The sequence below is a fragment of the Oryctolagus cuniculus genome, chromosome 16, assembly GCF_051225735.1.
Source record: "Oryctolagus cuniculus isolate XC-2025 breed Fujian yellow rabbit chromosome 16, ASM5122573v1, whole genome shotgun sequence".
NCBI classification, from domain to species: Eukaryota; Metazoa; Chordata; class Mammalia; order Lagomorpha; family Leporidae; genus Oryctolagus; species Oryctolagus cuniculus.
In genome coordinates this window covers 3,464,976-3,487,417 of record NC_142882.1, presented here as the reverse complement: position 1 = coordinate 3,487,417, position 22,442 = coordinate 3,464,976, and the positions used below count along the sequence as shown (strand labels likewise).

The 22,442-nt window shown below is 40.4% G+C and overlaps 1 pseudogene; it reads right to left on the bottom strand.

Annotated features, from left to right (window-relative positions):
• Positions 1–16,886, bottom strand: part of LOC127486338 (vomeronasal type-2 receptor 116-like) — a 104,061-nt pseudogene extending 87,175 nt beyond the window's left edge.
• Positions 16,887–22,442: the final 5,556 nt, after the last annotated feature.

Genomic DNA, 22,442 nt, shown 5'->3' with positions numbered 1-22,442 from the left:
CAGCCAATCAGTGTCTTTTAACTGGACAGTTCAGGCCATTAATGTTCAATGTGACTTTTGATAAGTAGTAACTTTGCCCTGCCATTTGCCAAAGATAAGTTCTAATATATGCTTTGAATTCCCTGTGATCTTTTGCTGTGAGCTTTCCTTCCTTTACCTTCTTTCATATTGATGACCGTGTTTCTGTGTTTCTGTGTGCAACACATCTTTAAGCATTTTTTGCAGGGCTGGACGAGTGGCAACAAAGTTTTTCAATTTCTGTTTGCTGTGAAAGGTCTTTATTTCACCTTCATTCACAAATGAGAGCTTTGCAGGATATAATATTCTGGGCTGGCAGTTGTTCTCCTTTATTACCTGGGCTATATCTCGCCATTCCCTCCTAGCTTGTAGGGTTTCTGATGAGAAGTCAGCTGTGTGTCTGATTGGAGATCCTCTGAGAGTAATCTGACGTTTCTCTCTTGCACATTTTAGGATCTTTTCTTTATGTTTCACTGTGGTGAGTTGAATCACAACGTTTCGTGGTGGGGATCTGTTTTGGTCGTGTTTATTAGGGGTTCTGTGTGCTTCCTGTACTAGGATGTCTCTGTCCTTCTCCAAACCTGGGAAATTTTCTGCTAATATCTCACTAAAAAGGCCTTCTAATCCTTTCTCCCTCTCCATGCCTTCAGGAACTCCTAGACCCCAATGTTGGGTTTTTTAATAGTATCCTGAAGATTCCCGACAATATGCTTTAGATTTCTAATTTCCTCTTCTTTTCTTTGGTCTGACTGTATCCTTTCCTGTTCTCTATCTTCTAAGTCCGATATTCTCTCTTCTGTTTCACCCATTCTCTTTGTAAGGTTCTCTATTGTGTTTTTCATTTGATCTATTGAATTCTTCACTTCATTAGGATTTCTCATCACTATCACTGTTTCCTGTTCTATTAGTTGTTTCATTTCATTTTGATTCCTCCTTAATATTTCATTTTCACAAGAGAGATTTTCTATCTTGTCCATTAAGGATTTCTGTAGTTCAAGAATTTGTTTTTGATAACTTCTTAAGGTTCTTATCAATCTTTTGAGATCTGCTTCTTGCATTTCTTCTATCTCATCATCTTCATAATCTTGAATTGGGGTGTTTTTTTCATTTAGGGTCGTCATAGTGACTTCCTTGTTTTTATTACCTCGGTTTTTGCGTTTGTTATTTGGCATATTGGAGATATTTGGTTTCTTCACTGTGGTGCTTTTTCTTGTTATACTATGACTCTAGATTAAGTGGACTATCTGATTTGATGGAGCCTTAGAGGCTTGAGATGGGTGTGGCCTGAGAGTTCTGTTTGGTGTGCCAAAGGTGACACTCCCAGATTAGGCGTGGTAAATCTCTCTTCCTCTCTCTCTTTCTTTTTTTGATTCAAAAGGGAAGTAATTCCGCACAGCTGAACGAAGTTGGAGGTAGTTAGCAGGCAAATGATATACCCACAGGACTCAGAGATTGGAAGCTGTTTCATAAGGACCACACAGGGAATCTGTTCGGCCCTCAGAGTGGGCTCAAATTGTCCTTCAGTCTCTGACTGGGTTGACAAAGTTACCGAATTGTAGCGTCTCTGGAGAGTACTTACCTGAATTCTGTGAGTTCTCTCCCCCACCGTCTCTTTTTTCACAGTCTCAGTTCAGTAGCACCACAAATTTACTAGGTCCTAATCTCCTGTTAATTCTCCCCGCCCAGAGTCGGGTTTTTCTGCTAGGCTCAGGGCCGGTGCAGACCTGAGGTCGCTCTACTTATGACGTATGTCCAAGATGGCACCTGCTCTTTGTCTTGCTCGCCTTTGAGAGGTGAGCGGAGAGAGAAACCCGTGTCCATATGAGTCACTTTTTTTTTTCTCTCTCTCTCTTCTAGTTAGCCTGGTGAACTTTTCCCCCTGGGGTCGTTCCCTCTAGTCTCTTTCCACTTGCCTGCTGGTGTCTCGGGCTATTGAGGTTCGGCTCACCGCATGTTCCAGTGCTGGTGTGTTGAGTCTGCTACTGGTGTCCAGAACTGTGGGCTCCCACACTCTCCACACAGGTCCACTCTGAATCACTCGTTCTGGAATAATTTCTTCTGCTGTTTCTTCCCCTACTCTTCCTTGAATCTGCAGTATCTCCACTTTTATTAAACTCTCTCCCCGGACTATCAGTGTGCTCCCTTCCTATTCCGCCATCTTGCCAACTCCCTCTATTTTTTTTTTCTTACCTGTGAACTAGAGAAGAGCATGAAATACAATCTCCTCACTCAGAATATGGTATATCATAAACATGTTTTACACATCAGTAATACATACCAGTAAATCAAACACAACCTTTATAAGCACCTGCTCCACTGAAAAACAGTGCCAGTTCCTGGGAAAATAAGGACTTGTAGTATTTATGTCTTCAATGTGATCTAAATGTAGTTCCACACTAAATGAAAAGTACATACATATAATACCTGTGTTCACTCCATGATGAAGATGGAACTTAGGAGACTGAGCGGTGGTCAAGAGGAGTTTTATAAAGACAGTAATGCCTGCTGTACGTGTAAAATAATGCCTGAAAACACATATGTCACTGAGTGAATGTTGAGAATACTGGTGAAGGCACACATGTCCCACATTTGAGTAACCAGGTTTGATTCCCAGATATGGCTCCTGTTCCAGTTTCCTGTCATTGAGGACCCTGGAAGGCAGGGGTGAAGACTGAAGTGGCAGGGTTCCCAACACACACATGAGAGCTCTGGACTCAGTTCTCAGCTCCTGATTCCAGGAATGGTCCAGCCCTGGCCACTGCAGACATTTTGGAACTGGACCAGAAGATAGGAGATTTGTTTATATCTGCCTGTCTTGTTCAAGGCCGATGCAGACTAACATAATAGGGTAAGTATTTATAATAATAATTTCATTATTAACTTAAAAGTAGAGATCCTTGTCTCTGCAGTTCTCCTCTAGGCCCTTTCCACTTCCTTGGATGGATGGGGGAGAATAAAGGAAAAATGAGGAATTTCTCCAAATAGGTACACTTACCTGTCTGATTGGAAATCTCATTCTCTGGGCACAGAGTGCAATCAAAACAACAGGCAGCCTTTCCCTCTCAAGGGGTCTCCCTGAATCCAGGGCTACAACTCGCACTGCATATGGACTGGGGAGGCTGAGGACAATCAGATATGTGTTGGTCACTACTGAGAGTACCACCCATTCTTCTACCAACTAGGGTGTTTTACAATACTGAAATCAAAATAAACTTAACTTGCACATACATCTACATCCAATTTTACAGACTGAATGCCATGTTTATTGTATGCTGTGAAATGTATGAGAATTGAGAAATATTGAACAGCTGTATTCCCTTCATATCCAACAGAAATACAGCAAGAAAAATCTCTTAGTTGGGAAGGTGAGTTGTTAAATGGCATAAATAGCCATTTACTGTGCTATGAGTAAACAGAAACCTCCACAACATGATTAATCATTTGGGGCTAGTGATGTAGCATAGTAGGTTAAGCCTTGGCCTGCAGTATCGGCATCCAATATGGGTGCCAGTTCACATCCCTGCTGCTCCTCTTCCAATCAAGCTCCCTGAAAATGGCCTGGGGAAGCAGTGGATGTTGGCCCAAGTCCTTGGGCCCCTGCACCTACGTGGGAAACATGGAAGAAGCTCCTGGTTCCTGCCTTCAAGTAGACCCAGCTCTGGCCATTGTGGCCAATTGGGGAGTGAACCACTGGATGGAAGACCTCCCTCTGTCTCTCCCTCTTTCTGTCTCTAACTCTGCTTCTCAAATAAATAAATTTTTTTAAAAGATATTTTAAAAATATCTTATTATTTTATTTACTAATCTTATTTATTTATTTGAAAGGCAGAGTTAGAGAGAGGCAGAGGCAGAGACAGGTCTTCCATCCACTGGTTAACTCCCCAGATGGTGCAATGGCTGGAGCTAGGCTGATCCAAAGCCAGGAGCCAGGAGCTTCTTCCCAGTCTCCCACATGGGTGCAGGGGTCCAAGGACTTGGGACATCTTCTACTGCTTCCCCAGGCCATAACGGAGAGCTGGATCAGAAGTGGAGCAGCTGGGACTCGAACCAGCACCCATATGGGATGCTTGGCACTACAGATGGCAGTTTTACCCACTATGCCACAACACTGGCCCCAGTAAATCTTTTTTTTTAAGATTGGCTATTTTTGAGTAGTGCAAAGAATTATTATTACACCTGTTCAATTTTTGTGCCCAGTCTATCAAATTTTCATATAAAGACAGGTGTTGACCATGTGGAGCATATGGAGAAAACTTCCCTACTTTCACCTTAATTCCAACACCATCTGGGAAATTCCAATAGTTGAGAATGTCATACTCTCCACTCAATTTGTGTCCCTGATTGAAATTCACTGTGTCACCAGCAGGATTGTTAAACTGGAGGTTCTTCAGAAAAGGTTGCAGCTAAAAGAGATGCATCATCTGATGATAAAGGGCATCCCAGGGTTCAGACACAAAGCCTAAATTACTGAAAGTCTCTTATCATTTGAAATGCCTTGCTGAAGATGTCAACGTATTACAGGCACACAAGGGAGTCACAGAAATGAAAGGCCACAGAAAACTAATCATAATGTTTCTAAAATATCAGTAAGAATCAACAGAAAACTCCCAAACATGCACACCTACACAGTAAGGAGGCTGACTGCTCAGACGAATCTCAGCTGTTGAGTCAAACCCACACCCTTTTCCTACTGAAGTATCCAGGACATCAATCTGCAAAGCGAGGTTATCAGTGACTGATTTCTGCTTAGTTACATTATATGATAAGGCTCGACATCTTTTATCAACTTAAAGAACTAATCCTCTTCCTGTTGGGAGGAAAGTACGGTTATCTTTTCAGAACTCTATGAAATATTTGAAATCCGTTCTCTGAAAAATTTTTAAAAGAACTTCACAGGAAACCTCTAGATTTCTTCTATAGAAAGCAGTAGAAGGGCAGGCTGTTGAGGCCTTACATAAAACAAAGCATCAGTCAAATTCACAATGCCTTTCTGCTTGCCCACTTGGCTCCATGCTCTTGACAATCACTTAGACCAAGTCTACATTTATGTCCTGGGCAATACATACAGTCATATTCCCCAATGCTTTTGGAGAAGGATTATAAATGATCTGGTTTGCTTAAAACATCTTGGCAACAAGTGACAGTATGTAACATCCAATGGCAGAGCCATTACCTACCAAGGAGAAAACACCAGTCCTTTTCCATTTCCTCCTGGTGACATTTCTACTCGTTGAAGAATCATCTCATGTATGGCATGAGCCACAGCATACACAGCATTGTATATATTGTAACTCTCTTCTGTCATGGTCATGTCAAAATGGTGCCAAAGCAATCATTCCAAGGATGCACTGGGTGGACAGTTCTCCAAAGCTTTACAGTCAAGTTTAGAAATTGAGCAATTAAAATATGGCAACCACAGGTCAGCAAGGAAAGGGTCCTCCGGGTATCTGGATGGATTGGCTGTTCGGATAAAATCTGTGAAACCAGAAATTTCACCATGGTGATGTGAGAAAATGAGTGCCCATGGAATGAGTCAAGTAGGCAATGTCTCCTCCCAGTGGTGATATCCCATTGTGAGGTGGTGAGCCACACTTTCCACATCATTATATGTTCCCTCTTTCCAAAGGTCAGGCCTAAAAAAGATTCATTGTCACCAAAAATAATAACAACATTTGCTGATGATTTCATGATCTGCCAGTGATACAATGAGGTTCTTGAGTAATACAGCAACACAGTAACAGGGATAATTTTCAAAAAGGCTACACAAACTCCATTCCTGTCCATCTCGGCTCTCAATTCTGAGAGAAATTGCATACCTTTCTCATCATCTGAGATGGCCAGCCCCACCCATGTCCAACCAAAATGAAGCATCAGAGACACCATGCCATGCACCAGAGTCATTTCCTTGGGAGCCATCTGATAGAAGTGAGGAAAATTGCCATTGTCACTCAGAATAGGATCAAAAGGGCCGAAAGTTAGCCAAAGGGAAAATAAAATATGAAGCAACATGAGGAACAGGCTTTCCAAAAATCATAATCTCAGTTCTGACAGGCGTTAATCAAAAGATGGTCAGAGGGGGCTGGAGCTGTGGTGCAGCGGGTTAATGCACTGGCCTGAAGTGCCAACACATATGGGTGCTGGTTCAAGACTTGGCTGCTCCACTTCCAATCCAGCTTTCTGCTATGGCCCAGGAAAGCAGCAGAAGATGGCCCAAGTCCTTGGGCCCCTGCACTCACATGGGAGATCAGAAGAAGCTCCTGTCTCCTGGCTTCAGATCAGTGAAGCTCTAGCCATTGCAGCCAATTGGGGAGTGAAGCATTGGATTAAAGAATTTCTCTTTCTCCCTCTCTCTCTCTCATTCCCTGTCTCTCCCCTCTCTGTTTAACTCTGACTTGCAAGTAAATAAATAAGCCTCTTTAAAAAGCTGGTCATAACTCTTTAATTAACAATTATTCTTAGGTGTTTAAATTTAACTGAAACGTGATCCCTGTTAAATAGAAGTGTGGGAATAAGAGAGGGAGGAGATGTACAATTTGGGGCATGCTCAATCAGACTTGCCCCAAATGGTAGAGTTAGAAATGTGCCAGAGGATTCCAATGCAATCCCATCAAGGTGGCATGTACCAATGCCATCTCACTAGTCCAAGTGATCAGTTTCAGTTCACAATTCATCATAATGATAGGATTAAGAGTCAAAGGGATCACATAAACAGGACTAGTGTCTGCTAATACTAACTGATAGAATTAAAAAGGAGAGAACGATGCAACACTTGAAGCAGAATACACAGCAGACTTATAGAATGGTATGTGTCCTATTGTTAAATAAAAGTAAGAAAAAAAACTGGTCATAGGAAAAAAACAATCAATCATTTATTTTTATTTTTCTTTTTTGGGGGGAGACATATTGGTTTTTATTAACATTTATAACTGAACTAAAGTTACATGATCAAAATGCAATAGAATTCTTTCATTGGCAATAACTGGTTATATTGTATGATTTTTTTTAATTTAAAGATTAACCGTTATGTTCACAAATACTTTCTTTTTTTCAGATTCCATTGATACATTTATTTTTTCAACTTTCATTTAACTAATCTTTTCTTTTTCTAGTCATCCTCACTGCTTTAGAATATTCTAGGGAAAAATTAACAATATAATAGTTCCAGGAAAAAACTCTGTCTTCTCTCTCTCTCTCTCTCTCTCTCTCTCTCTCTCTCTCTTCCTGTATTTCAAAAAGAAAATATGGCTTTTCCACCACTTTACTGAGTATTTGCCCTTTGAGATTATGTACTTTAACAGATGCTTAAATCCAGTCTCCTCCTCTCACCCTTCGAAGCACCAGAGGTTGGCATCAACCAAAAACAGCTCTCTCTCCTCATGACACCCCACTCACCTGTGGAAACTTGTAGAGTCCCAGCAGTGTCCCAATTTGGGCAGAAGTTGCCCACGTTGTCCCTGTCAGTACCGCTGCAGAACTGCTCTCTCTTCCCTAAGTGTAATTCGGGATGCTCTCAACCATCCCTGAGAACCAAAGGAAGGGAGTCTGTAACATCCTTCGATTACTGTGTAGGACACTGAAGATATCATATCCCAGAGACACGTTGGGTAGAAGATGTGGGCTCCTGTTGATCTCTTCAATGGTGAAAACCAAAACCAGAACATGCTGATAGGTCTGACTCCAACCTGCATACAGGGCACAGGAGTCCTTAGGGAAAAGGCTCCAATTATGACTGGCCTCAAATCCAATTCATTGACTGCTGTGGCCTGAAATTTTGTAAGATTCTTTTCCAAATACATCATTTCTGAAGTTTTCAGTTTGGTGTTTGCCTTTAACTGCATCTTTGCTTTTATGTGGTCTATTTCTATATTTCTTTATATTCTGAGGTGAGTACATTAAATGCCTGCAGGTTTAGGGGTATAATTCCATTTCTTTTTACTTTAATACCATTTATTTTACTGACTCAAATTTTAAAGAGCTCAGAAAATTAGTAAATATTATTCAGAATAATCATAAGGGGAGAATACAACTTTCCAAGGGGAAGAAAACAACTGCACCGACTTCTTATGTGCAACATTTTAAACAGATTGGCAATGGTTCCAGAAAACCCTGCAAGATATAGGTACCGGAAATGACTTCTTGGAAAACACCCCAGAAGCACAGGTAGTAAAAGCCAAAATTAACATTTGGGATTGCATCAAATTGAGAAGTTTCCGTACTGCAAAAGAAACAGTCAGGAGAGTGAAGAGACAACTGACAGAATGGGAAAAAATATTTGCAAGCTATGCAACAGATAAAGGGTTAATAATCAGAATCTACAAAGAGATCAAGAAACTCCACAAAAACAAAACAAACAACCCACTTAAGAGATGGGCCAAGGACCTCAATAGACATTTTTCAAAAGAGGAAATCCAAATGGCCAACAGGCACATGAAAAAATGTTCAAGGTCACTAGCAATCAGGGAAATGCAAATCAAAACCACAATGAGGTTTCACCTCACCCCGGTGAGAATGGCTCACATTCAGAAATCTACCAACAACAGATGCTGGCGAGGATGTGGGGAAAAAGGGACACTAGCCCACTGTTGGTGGGAATGCAAACTGGTCAAGCCACTATGGAAGTCAGTCTGGAGATTCCTCAGAAACCTGAAGATAACCCTACCATACAACCCAGCCATCCCACTCCTTGGAATTTACCCAAAGGAAATTAAATTGACAAACAAAAATGCTGTCTGAACATTAATGTTTATTGCAGCTCAATTCACAAGAGCTAAGACCTGAAACCAACCCAAATGCCCACCAACAGTAGACTGGATAAAGAAATTATGGGACATGTACTCTATAGAATACTATATAGCAGTCAAAAACAATGAAACCCGGTCATTTGCAACAAGATGGAAGAATCTGGAAAACATCATGCTGAGTGAATTAAGCCAGTCCCAAATGGACAAATATCATATGTTCTCCCTGATCAGCGACAACTAACTGATTACCAAAGGGGAAACTTGTTGAAGTGAAATGGGCACTATGAGAAACAGTGACTTGATCAGCTCTTGTCCTGACGGTTGATGTACAATGTAATACTTTATCCATTTTAGTACTTTTTTTGTTCTAGTACCATGGGTTGAACTCTGTAATTAACACACAATTATTCTTAGGTGTTTAAATTTAACTGAAAAGTGATCCCTGTTAGGAATTTGGAAAACATTATGCTGAGTGAAATAAGCCAATCCCAAAGGGACAAATATCATATGTTCTCCCTAGTCGGTGACAACTAACTGAGCACCAAAAAGGAAACCTGTTAAAGTGAAATGAACACTAGGAGAAACGGTGACTTGATCAGCATAGCCCTGTTGAGGAACAACTTAATATGTTATCCCTCTTAGTATTTTTTTTTTGTTCTACTTAATACTTTTGGTTGAATACTGTAATCAATACACAGTTATTCTTAAGTTCTGAAACTTAACTGAAAAGTGATTGCTGTTAAATATAAGAGTGGGAATAACAGAGGGAAGAGATGTGCAATTTGGGACATGCTCAAGCTGACTTACCTCAAATGGTAGAGTTAGAAACATACCAGGGGATTCCAATTCAATCCTATCAAGGTGGCATGTGCCAATGCCATCTCACTAGTCCAAGTGATCAATTTCTGTTCACAATTGATCATAATGATAGGACTAAGGACCAAAGGGATCACATAAACAAGAATAGTGTCTGAAAATACTAGGTGATAGAATAAAAAAGGGAGAGAACGATCCAACATGGGAAGTGAGAAACACAGCAGACCCATAGAATGGCAGATGTCCTAAACAGCACTCTGGCCTCAGAATCAGCCCTTAAGGCATGTGGATCTGGCTGAAAAGCCCATGAGAGTATTTCAGGCATGGAAAGCCAAGACACTCTGGGGGGAAAAAAAAAAGAACCTAAATGAAAGATCTCTGCGAGTGAGATCCCATTGGTAAGAATGGGTCATCATAGAAGGAGGTACCTTTCTCTGAAGGGAGGAGAGAACTTCCACTTTGACCATGGCCTTCTCTAAATATGATCAGAGTCGGTGAACTCAGGGGGCTTCCATAGCCTTGGCAGCTCATGACCAGAGCCTAGGGTGATTACTGATGCCATAAACAAGAGTGTCAATTTGTTAAGTCAACAGCAGGAGTCATTGTGCACTTACTCCTCATGTAGGATCTTTGTCCTTAGTGTACTGTACATTGAGATTTAATGCTATAACTAGTACTCAAACAGTATTTTTCACTTTATGTTTCTGTGTGGGAGCAAACTGTTGAAATCTTTACTTAATGTATGCTAAACTGATCTTCTGTATATAAAGAGAATTGAAAATGCATCTTGATGTGAATGGAAGGGGAGAGGAGTGGGAAAGGGGAGGGTTGTTTGTGGAGGGACGTAATGGGGGGGAGCCATTTTAATCCGTAAGCTGTACTTTGGAAAATTATATTCGTTAAATAAACTACCTGAAAATAAAAAAAAAGGCAGAAAGTAGAGGACACAAGATTTTTACATTTTACTCTTCTTTAAAGTTCATGTTTGTTTCTATTGTAAAGATCCCACACTCAACAATATTTAAGATAAGCAGAAACTTCATAATAACATTGCACAAAGTTCTTTAAAAGGGAAATAACAAGTTAAAATTAAGATAAAAAGAACAAGAAATCAAATAATATATGAAGACATGAGGTATACATATGTTCAACCTATCTATACCTATCTATCCATAAAAAATACTAATATAAACAATGAGAAACAATTTGTACATGGATAACGAGGAATAAATCCCTCTTTTAAAAGTAAACATGAGTGCCGGCGCCATGGCTCAATAGGCTAATCCTCCAACTGCGGCGCTAGCACACCAGGTTTTAGTCCCGGTTGGGGTGCTGGATTCTGTCCCGATTGCTCCTCTTCCAGTCCATCTCTCTGCTGTGGCCTGGGAAGGCAGTGGAGGATGGCCCAAGTCCTTGGGCACTGCACCCATGTGGGAGACCAGGAGAAGCACCTGGCTCCTGGCTTCGGATCAGTGCATTACTCCAGTTGCAGTGCACCGGCCGCAGCGACAACTGGGGGTTGAACCAATGGAAAAGGAAGACATTTCTCTCTGTCTCCCTCTCTCACTGTCCACTCTGTTTGTCAAAAAAAAAAAAAAAAGTAAACATGAGGGGGTGAAACTATGACATAACAGGTAAAGCAGCCATCTGCAGTGCCAGCGTCACATACGGTGCCGGTTCAAGTCCCGGCGGGTCCACTTCGGATCTGGCTTTCTGCTATGGTGTGGGATAACAGTGGAGGATGGCCCAAGTCCTTCAGCTGCTGCACACATGTGGGAGACCTGGAGGAAGCTCCAGGATCTTGGCTTCAGATCAGACCAGCTTTGACCATTGTAGCCATTTTGGGAGTGAGGCAGCAGATGGAAGATCTCTTTCTCTCTCTGCCTCTGCCTCTCTGTAACTCTGCCTTTCCGATAAATAAAATCTTTTAAAAAAGTAAACATGAAGTGGTAATTCTCTTCTGTATAGTTTTTGAAACAGGATATTTCCCTGGGTCAGGGCCAGGGCCAGGGCCAGGGCTAGGGGGTTCTTAGACTATATTCCTCTAACTGCTTTACAATATAGATAACTCTGACTGCAAACAGTGAAAATTGTTGCAGATTAATTAACTTGACTTAATTGTTCTCCGCAGTGTGGTCAATTTTACTCTCTAAAAATATAAAATTCTAATTTATCCATGTAAAATAAAGTAAAACTAAATATAAATAGCAATGTACTCAGCTAGTTTCCATCTTATCAATTCATTAGTTTTCAAAATATACTGTAGATCTCTTTGTTATAATCGATCTTCTATCAAAGATCTTTCTACTGGAGCAGGTGTTTATCAAAGCAATTAGGACAATATTGAGATACCCACATCCCAAATTGGAGTGTCTTGGTTTCAGTTTGCTCTACTTCAGTATCTAGTTTCCTTCCAAGGCACACGCTGGGAGGCAGTAGGTGTTGGCTCAAACATTTGGTTGCCTGCCACCCATGCCCATGGGAGACCTGGATGGAATTTCTGGTTCCCTCATTTGGCCTGGCCCAGATCTCACTGTGTTGGCAATTTGGGGAGTGAACCAGCAGATGGGTGATCTCCTTCTCTGTCTCTCTGCTTCTCATATAAAATACCTAATTATAGTACTGCTAATTGCAGTACCATAAACTAGGAATGCAATTAGAAAACTTAGAAACACCCAAAAATTGGTGAGAAACTAAAATTATGCTAGCCCTACAGAGTAAAATAATAATAGGTATAAGATATAATTATGAACATTTTTATATAAAATATTTACGGTATTTTGTAACACAAGGAAAATGAGCTAGGAGGAGTCAAGGTCAAATGATCCCACTTGTCATGTCTTCATATTTACATGAAGAAATAGAAAGCATAAGATCAGGGTGATGTGATGATTTTGTGGAACTGAGGCATTTACACTTAGGTAGACATCTTTCTCCAATAAAGACAAATTGGAAATTTCACTTCACAAAAGTATTGAACTAAAGACAAATATATTAATTCTGCACATGGAAACATCCTCCCTGTCAAAAAATCCTTCTGTTTCCTTATCTGAATTATAAGGTAAGGCATTCTCACAGGCCCATAAAGGCGTCTAGCTATTGGATAACTTGGTGTGAACAGGAGGACCTTGTGTAGCTTCAAATCTATGCACTTCAGGCATGGATAGGGCATCCAGCACATGGGTCCGGAGAGAAACACTGGCCCAGGCACCTCGGGCCCCTGAGCTGGGGACAGAGAAAATCAGAGGACAAGAAGAGCAGGAGGTTCACCGTGGCTATGATGAGAGACAACTGCCCTCTCCAGCACCCTAGGGAACCCTGCCTTCTGCCCTGGCCAAGATTCATTTCATCAAATTTGACTCAGCCTCCCCTGAATTGTTTTAATTTTACTCTTTATTTTTATTAATATAAAGAGAACAGATTTAATATAGTTTATAGATAAAATTCTAATATGATACTTCTCACTTCCTCCCTCCCTCCCTCGCTTCCTCTCCATCCCTGTTGCTTTTCTTTTTAATTTTGGTCATAACATTTTTAATTTATTGAATAGTGCATGAGGTATACATACCAGTTTCTATAGGGACATTAGGAATTGTACACTTGATGGAAACAGTCTCAAGATGCTGTGGAAAGAACACTTCTCTGTTCCTCTTAGAAATGAACTCATGCAAATAGACTGCATTGTTATCCTAAGGGGATTGGTTTGACCTCTGGCAGTGGTGGAGGGTCTAGATGATAGGGTAAGGTGTAGAGTGATTGCTCACTCAGACCCAAGCCCTACAAATGGGGAAAAACAAAGTATTCTGCCACCTCCTTTTAAAGGTGGAAACACAGTCTGCAGAGGGGAGAGAATACATTATGGACAGATGCTAAAGAGAAGGGCACCAAGAGCACTATTCTATCTAGGATTGAAACATGCAAGAAGGGCATAGGGATTCTTAGGGAAATGTCTCCAACCATGATTATTATCAACTCCAATGTGATAACCACTATAGAATGAATGTTCTGTGCAAATATGCATTGGCTGAGATACTGCTCTTTAGTATGATCATATTTGATGTGGTTTCTGGGAGGTAAGTACAATTTTTTATGACTTACCTAACTACTTTCTTAGAAATTTTCAATATGAGATTGTGCAGAGAGATTGTTACATCTCTCTAACTGGTGAAGATAGTAAGAATAGGAAAGGAAAAATGTCTCTCCTTGAGGCAGGAAATGTGTCTTTCACAGACTCCAACCTCATGTATCTTGATCCTGGTCTTCCCAGCCTCAGCAATTCTAAAAAAATAAATTCCTGTTGTTAAGTCACAAAGTCATGGTATGTTGTTATGTGGAAACTCTAGGTAACTAACACAACAATGAAATGGGGAAGAATGCAGGTTAATTTCATTTGTGTCAACAGCTGGCTCTCCCAAGTCCTTGCATTTTGTATTTTTAGCAAATGGCAGAAAGGCTATGGAATATTTTGTCTAAATCCCATGAACCATGAGGAAAAGAAACTGATTTTCAAGGGAAAGCAAATTTAATGAAATAGAAATCAGTCTTGGTTTTTGCACATGTTCTACTCATGACCAAAAATGGTTATTTATATTGGCACACAGTTAAATGATTCCCAAAACAGCATCAACATGAACATGACTCTGCACAAGGTCATGGGATTGATTACCTCACCTGAAGGCTAAGGGGCCAGCAGAGGCAGGATATCTAAGTGTGGAGAATGGTGGAGTGCAAGACTTGGCATTTATAACTCAAGCTTCCTCCTTATCAAACCTGAGCATCAGCTTCCATCCCAAATCAGGAAACTAACTCAAGTTTAAAGCTTAAAGGAAGGAGAATCATGAAAATGTAGAACATTTAGAAGATGTCGGAATCATTTATTGGGGGGATGTCAAATACTATAGATCAAAAGCATGCCACCTAGTGAAGTTTAATGGCTGCGATCTATTTTTTCTTTTTTTTAAACTTTTATTTAATAGATATAAATTTCCAAATTATAACTTTTGGATCACAGTGGCTCCCCCCCACCCCGCAACTTCCCTCCCATCTCCTGCTCTCTCTCCCATCCCATTCACATCAAGATTCATTTTCAATTATCTTTATATACAGATCAATTTAGTATATATTGAGTAGTTTTCAACAGTTTGCACCCACACAGAAATACAAAGTGTAAAGTACTGTTTGAGTACTAGTTATACCATTAATTCACATAGTAAAACACATTAAGGACAGAGATCCTACATGGGGAGTAAGTGCACAGTGATTCCTGTTTTTGACTTAACAATTGACACTCTTGTTTATGGCATCAGTAATCACCCTAGGCTCCTGTCATGAGTTGCCAAGGCTATGGAAGCCTTGTGAATTTGCCAACTCCAATCTTATTTAGACAAGGCCATGGTCAAAGTGGAAGTTCTCTCCTCCCTTCAGAAAAAGGTACCTCCTTCTTTGATCTCCTGTTCTTTCCACTGGGTTCTCACTCACAGTGATCTTTCATTTAGGTCTTTTTTGTTTTGCCAGAGTGTCTTGGCTTTCCATTTCCATCAACAGCAGACTGGATAAAGAAATTAGGGGATTTGAACTCTATACAATACTATACAGCAGTAAAAAAAAATGAAATTCAGTCATTTGCAACAAAATGCAGGAATCTGAAAAACATCATGCTGAGTGAAATGAGCCAGTCACAAAGGGACACATATCATATGTTCTCCCTGATGGGGGATAACTAACCTAGCACAAAAAAGGAAAGCTGGTGAAGTGAAATGGACACTGTGAGAAACAGTGGCTTGATCAGCCCTTGTCCTAACTTTTGAGGAACAGCATACCGTTTTATTGCTATTATTATTTTTGTTCTACTTAATACCATTGGTTGAACTATTTAATTAACACACAATTATTCTTAGGTGTTTACATTTAACTGAAAAGTGATCTCTGTTAAATATGAGTGGGAATAAGAGAGGGATGAAATGTATAGTTTTGCACATGCTCAAACGGACTTGTCCCAAACAGTAGAGTTAGAAATGTGCCAGGGGATTCCCTTTCAATCCCAACAAGGTGGCTGCTATCTATTTTTCTATGGAAATCTGAAAAGTATGTTCATATAAATAATGACTATTGGTAGCAGTTCTAACACCAAATAGGTCTTATTCTCTGAATCTTTCCTGGAGACCTGCATGCAGATAGACTTGCAGGCCAAGAAAAAACACCACACATTTCTACAGGCACTGACAGAAAACTTCCTCAAGGAGGGAAGGCAGATGCCCCTTATATTTCAAGTGTCCCGTGTATTCAGTCATGATGAACTGTCTACTTCATGTTGATGGCTTGTTCATGCCCACTGTGTGCCAGACAGAGGCATCTTTTGGGTACAGGGTTTTATGTGTTTCCAACAAATCCAATTGTGCACTTGATTTTTCAAGCATCTTTTTATTACCTATGTTGTTTTCTGGGTGAGATACGTTGAAAATCCTCCTTCTAAGAAAAATATATTTTCTGGGGCTGGCGCTGTGGTGCAGTGGGCTAACACCCTGGCCTGAAGTGCTGGCATCCCATTAGGGCAGTGGTTTGAAATCCAGCTCCTCCACTTCTGATCTAGCTCTCAGCTATGGCCTGGGAAAGCAGCACATGGCCCAAGTCCTTGGTTCCCTGCAACTGCATGGGAGACCTGGAAGAAGCTCTTGGATCCTGGCTTCAGATTGGTGCAGGTCCGGCCATTACAGCCAACTGGCGAGTGAACCATTGGATGGAAGAACTCTCTCTCTCTGTCTCTCTCTCTCTCTGCCTCTCCCCTCTCTGTGAAACTCTTTCATAAATAAATAAATTAATATATTAATATTTTAAAAAAGAAAAAAATATTTTCTCATGTCTCTATTCTTCCTCTTCTCCTTTGTCAGTTTCTAGTGTTTCTCTAATCCCTCTGCCCTCTTCATCTCCTCATCCTCATCCTCCACCTCCTCTTCTTTATAAAACTATATATGATCTTTGCCAAACAGGCTTTTGCAGACAGTTTGCATGCGGATACATTACGTAATTCCATCCTTTATCTCTTTGAACAGGTAATCAGTAGTAAGAGATATTCTGATGCTGGGAAATCTAACAGTTGGGAGTTTAGAGTCTAAAGCAGTTATTTTAAATTCAATGTTGTTTTATTCTGCTGTCATCAACAATGGTCTATTTTTCTTCCATGTGTCTAATAAGGCTGCTTTATAGGGTCCTTATTGAATGATTTTTCACCTGTGAAGTACCTGTGTTCTTATCACGGTCTTTTCCTCCACTGAAGAACCATGTTGGTTTCTCCTGATCATGGGATGATCCCATGTTGAATGATTTCATGTTCTTCTTCAGACTCAGTGTTTATCTGGGATTCCACATTAATTTGCCCCAGCTTGATGGTGACCTACACACAAATCTTTTCCTATTTGGATGGCTCTTGACCTTTGTTGCTGGTTCATGCAAAAATGGACAAGTGTTAACAATCCACTTCCCTTCTTTCTGGGATTTTCTTCTCAAGCAAATTCAGCAAACTAATCAGAATGATACTATTTGAAAGACCTTGATGTTTTGTTGTAGAAACTCTCATGCTTTATTTGAGAAGAAAGAGAATGGAATTTCAGATCAATAAACTTGCATTTTTATTTAATGAGGAATAAGGGAAATCCAAAACACAAGGAAGCAGAATTGGGAGAGGCTCCTAGTCACCGCATGTGGAGCTGAATGCCACAGCACCCCCAGGTCTACCAGATAAGGCATCACAGAGTGCATCCCAGCAGTCTCCCTGTTTCAGTAAGTGTTCAAGGTGATTCTGAGGGTTGCAGAAACAAGCAAACAAACAAAATTACCCTCCTCTTAAAAAGTTGGCATCTCAGTGAGGTAAGACTTCCTATTCCATAATTTAAAACTTCCGTAATATACTGTTCAAGTAAGATGTAAATTCCTGGCCCAAGGGATACAGGTGCATTAGAATTATTTTACATTACAGGATTACGAAGTTTCACCAAAACAGTGGGGAAGAAACCAGAAGGACTCTCCCTCCTCACAATTCCCCAGGAGAACCCCCAGAATCACCAATTCAGCTCCTCTCCAGGTCTCACAACCTGGCACAGAGCCTGGAAGGGCCTGTTGAGCTGCAGAGCAGTGAGGAGCCAACAGGGGTCAGTGTCAGGAACACACTTTGCTCCTCTGCAGCTCGGCCCTTGGGGGTCGCACACATAAAGACCCAAAACCTCATATTCTGCACCAAAAGAGCAAGGTGGGTTGGGGCCTTTTCTCATTCCTTGTGACACATGACCCATATTCCTGTACAGGACATGGTTCCTGCCTCTGTCCTCTCATGAGAAACTTGTGCTCACAGTGCTGAGCCTCCTGACTTTGGCTGCAGATCGATGTGGGGGTATTCATTATGGCTGATGTGTGGCTCTCTGCGAATTTCAGGTGTTACTCTGGAGGAGCTGACTTGAGAGATTCTACAAGAAAGAGCCCTATACCCACCACAAATCACCTCAGTTGCATCACTGCATTCTTGCAGGAATGTTCAAATCCATCCTTGGCCTCAGGCTCCCTCTAGTGTTGTGGTCGGTATTGACCTGACTGAAAGGAAGGGAGACCTGGGCATAATAGCAGTAGACAGCTCCAAGTCAAGACTGGGTGAACTGAAACATCCATGTAATGGAAGCGATCTCCATGGGAACAGCAGATGGCCCTGCAGAAATAAACATGTGTGTGTACAGGAAGTCTGAAAGACTGCCTCTGAGCAATGGGATTACAGTTGGTTTTCCTTTCTCCTTTACAAGTGCTTAGATTTATTTGCCTTAAGGACACTATGGAACAATAACTGAAAACAGGCCAATTTCACATTGAATTTAGAGCTAAATGTCAATGTGTTTCATTTTAATGAAATAAAGAAGCCTATCATACAACAGACAACTCATGAAAGGTAAGTCAGCATGGAATATGCTACTCAGAAAATACATAAACTTATGATCTAGCTATGGATGATAGAATTATAATCAGATATCATTGGCACATTAACTTGGGAATTAGTTTTTACACGCAAAAATATAGAATTTCAATTCCAGTGACCTTGCCTTTACACACACACACATACCCACACAATTGTAAAATGCAAAGACTCAGAGACCAATTGACTTGGATATTAGAAGACACACATGCTAATGGCTATTCATACACAATTGAGTATGACTCAGGAAGTGTTGCTATGTTGAGACAGCCACATAAAGTTATGATAACTCCTACTAAAGTGTTTCTCAGACTATAGCTGCTGAAGACACTGATGTAGGTTTTGGGGAGAAAGAAGTAATTCTATGAAAAACTGATAACTGTACTAGAGAGGATGGGGACATTTAATTTAAGAAGCCTCTATTGGGGTAAAGGCTATCAAAAGATGATTAGAATTTGCGTGATCTGGTGCTTTTCCACTTATCTTTAAGAATAATGCAGGCCAGCGCTGTGGTTCAATAGGCTAATGCTCTGCCTTGCAGCACTGGCACACTGGGTTCTAGTCCCAGTCGGGGCACCAGATTCTCTCCCGGTTGCCCCTCTTCCAGGCCAGCTCTCTGCTATGGTCCAGGAGTGCAGTGGAGGATGGCCCAAGTGCTTGGGCCCTGCACCCCATGGGAGACCAGGATAAGCACCTGGCTCCTGGATTTGGATCAGTGCGGTGAGCCGGCTGCAGCACGCTGGCCACAGAAGCCATTGGAGGGTGAACCAATGGCAAAAGGAAGACCTTTCTCTCTGTCTCTCTCACTGTCAACTCTGCCTGTCAAAAAATAAATAAATAAAAGAAATAAAAAAAGAATAATGGAAACTGGAGCTGGGCTGTGGTGTAGTATGTTAAGTTTCCACCTTAAGTGCTAGCATCCCACATTTCGTAGGCTCAAGTCCCGGCTGTTCTATAGCAAGAACCCTGTAAGAGTGAAAGGAATTCAACAACAAAAAAACTAAACATCCGGTTAAGTAATGGGAAACACCTTCATCATGCATTTTTCAAAAAGAAGAAACTGAAAAGGCCAAAGTCACTTACAAAATTCTCAGGACTACTAGCCATCAGGGAAATGAAATCAAAACCACCATCAGGTTTCACCTTAGCCATCAGAATGGCTCTCATACAGAAATCAACTAACAACCTATTCTGGAGAGGACTCAGGAAAAAAGGTAGCCTAATCCACAGTTGATGAGAATGTAAACTGATGCAGTCATTGTGGAATACAGTATGGAAATTTCTGAGAAAGAAAATAGATCTGCCATGAGACCAAGACAACTGACTCCTAGAAAGTTACCCAAACTAAATGAAATCAGCATGAAAAGGGGTCATCTGTACCCCCAAGTTCATTGCAGCTCAATTCAAAATAGCTAAGATATGGAATCAACCCAGATATCCATCAACTGATGACCGGAAAAAGAAATCCTGGCATGTATACTCTAAGAATGTTTATCAGTAGTAGAAAAAAAAAGAATCCTCTCTTTTGCAACAACATTGATGCAACTGGCATCCATGATACTTAAAGAAATGAGCCAGTATCAGAAAAGGCATATGCCATGTGTGTCTAGACAGAATCTAGAAGCAACTTAAAATACAAGGTCAATGGTTCTAAGAAAATGGACAACAGACTGGTTATTGTAAAAAGAAAGAATCATTATTTGACTTACAATACAAAAATGGGATGGTTCAACTTCCGCAAATCAATCAATGTGATACACCACATTAACAAACTGCAGAAGAAAAAACATATGATTATCTCAATAGATGTAGAGAAAGCATTTGATAAAACACAACACCATTTCATGATGAAAACTTACCTAAAGTTTTCATGATGAAAACTCTAAGCAAATTGGGTGTGGAACAAACATTCCTCAACACAATCAAAACAATTTATGAAAAACACACGGACAGAACCTTATTGAATGGGGAAAAGTTGGAAGCATTTCCACTGAGATCTGGTACCAGACAGGGATGCCCACTCTCACCACTGCTATTCCATATAGTTCTGGAAGTTTTATCCACAGCCATTAGTCAAGAAAAAGAAATTAAAGGGATACAAATTGCAAAGGAAGAAGTACAATTATCCCTCTTTGCGGATGATATGACTCTTTATTTAGGGGATCCAAAGAACTCTGTTAAGAGACTATTGGAGCTCATAGAAGAGTTTGGCAAAGTAGCAGGATATAAAGTCAATGCACAAAAAGCAACAACCTTTGTATACACAGGCAATGCCATGGCTGAGAAATAAATTATATGATCTATCCCATTCACAAGAGCTACAAAAAAATCAAGTACCTTTGAATAAAATTAACAAAGGACATCAAAGATCTCTACAATGAAAATTATAAAATCTATTTTTTTGAAAAGGCAGAGTGGACAGTGAGAGAGAGAGACAGAGAGAAAGGTCTTCCTTTTTGCAGTTGGTTCACCCTCCAATGGCCGTTGCAGCTGGCGTGCTGCAGCTGGCACATTGTGCTGTTCCGAAGCCAGGAGCCAGGTGCTTCTCCTGGTCTCCCATTTGGGTGCAGGGCCAAAACACTTGGGTAATCCTCCACTGCACTCCTGGGCCATAACAGAGAGCTGCCCTGGAAGACAGGCAACCAGGACAGAATCCGGTGCTCCGACTGGGACTAGAACTTGGTGTGCTGGCACCGCCGGTGGAAGATTAGCCTATTGAGCCATGGCACTGGCCAGAGATTTATAAAATCTTAAAGAAAGAAATAGAAGAGGATACCAATAAATGGAAAATTCTTCCATGCACATGGATTGGAAGAATCAATATCATCAAAACTTCCATTCTCCCAAAAGCAATTTATAGATTCAGTGTGATACCAATAAAAATGCCAAAGAAATTCTCAGATCTTGAAAAAATGATGCTGAAATTCATATGGAAGCACAGGAGACCTGAAATAGCTAAAGCAATCTTGTACAACAAAAACAAAGCCAGAGGCACCACAATACCAGATTTCAAGACTTACTGCAGTGGATCTATAATCAAAACAGCCTGGTATCACAATGGATGGGTAGAACAATGGAACAGAATGGAAACACCAGAAATCAATCCAAACATCTATAGCCAACTTATATTTGATCAAGGAGCTAAAACAAATTCCTGAAGAAAGGACAGTCCATTCAACAAATAGTGCTGGAAAATGGATTACCCATGCAGAAGCATGAAGCAAGACCCCTACCTTATATCTTACACAAAAATCCACTCACTATGACCCGGCACTTTCAAATTGTTAGAGGGCATCAAAGAAACCCTGCAAGATACAGGCACAGGTAAAGATTTCTTGGAATAGACCCCAGAGGTACAGGAAGTCAAAGCCAATATTCACAATTGGATTACATCAAAAATCACTTTCTTATGTCTGGTATTGGAAAAAGTAAATCAAAGCCAGATTGATAATAAATAGAAATGAAGAGATGGAAAAGAAGTTTACAGAATCACTTCTATGTATAATGAAAACTTGGTGTGAGATTATCACATCATTTTATTTATTTTTTTACATCATTTTAAATTCATATGAAATGATATATAATTCAGCATTTTCTTGACAATGAATTACACATTATAATGATTTAACATGCCTAAAGATTGCGCTGAAATATTCCAACTATATTAATAAGCTTATTTTTATATTGACTCTAATGAATTAATAAAAACAGCAAAGTAATGTGTAACTCATTTTATTAAAATATGAATATGACAATGTCAATGAGTTGACATTGAAAATACAGGATTGAAAAGAAATGAAAGTTTCAAGGGGAGCCTTTATCTGAGATTGGTTTTGTGCTTATGAACATAAAACCCAGACTAAGAAATTAGTTCATAGTATTATTTTGAAGAGAGAAGGAATGGGTCCAGCATGGGG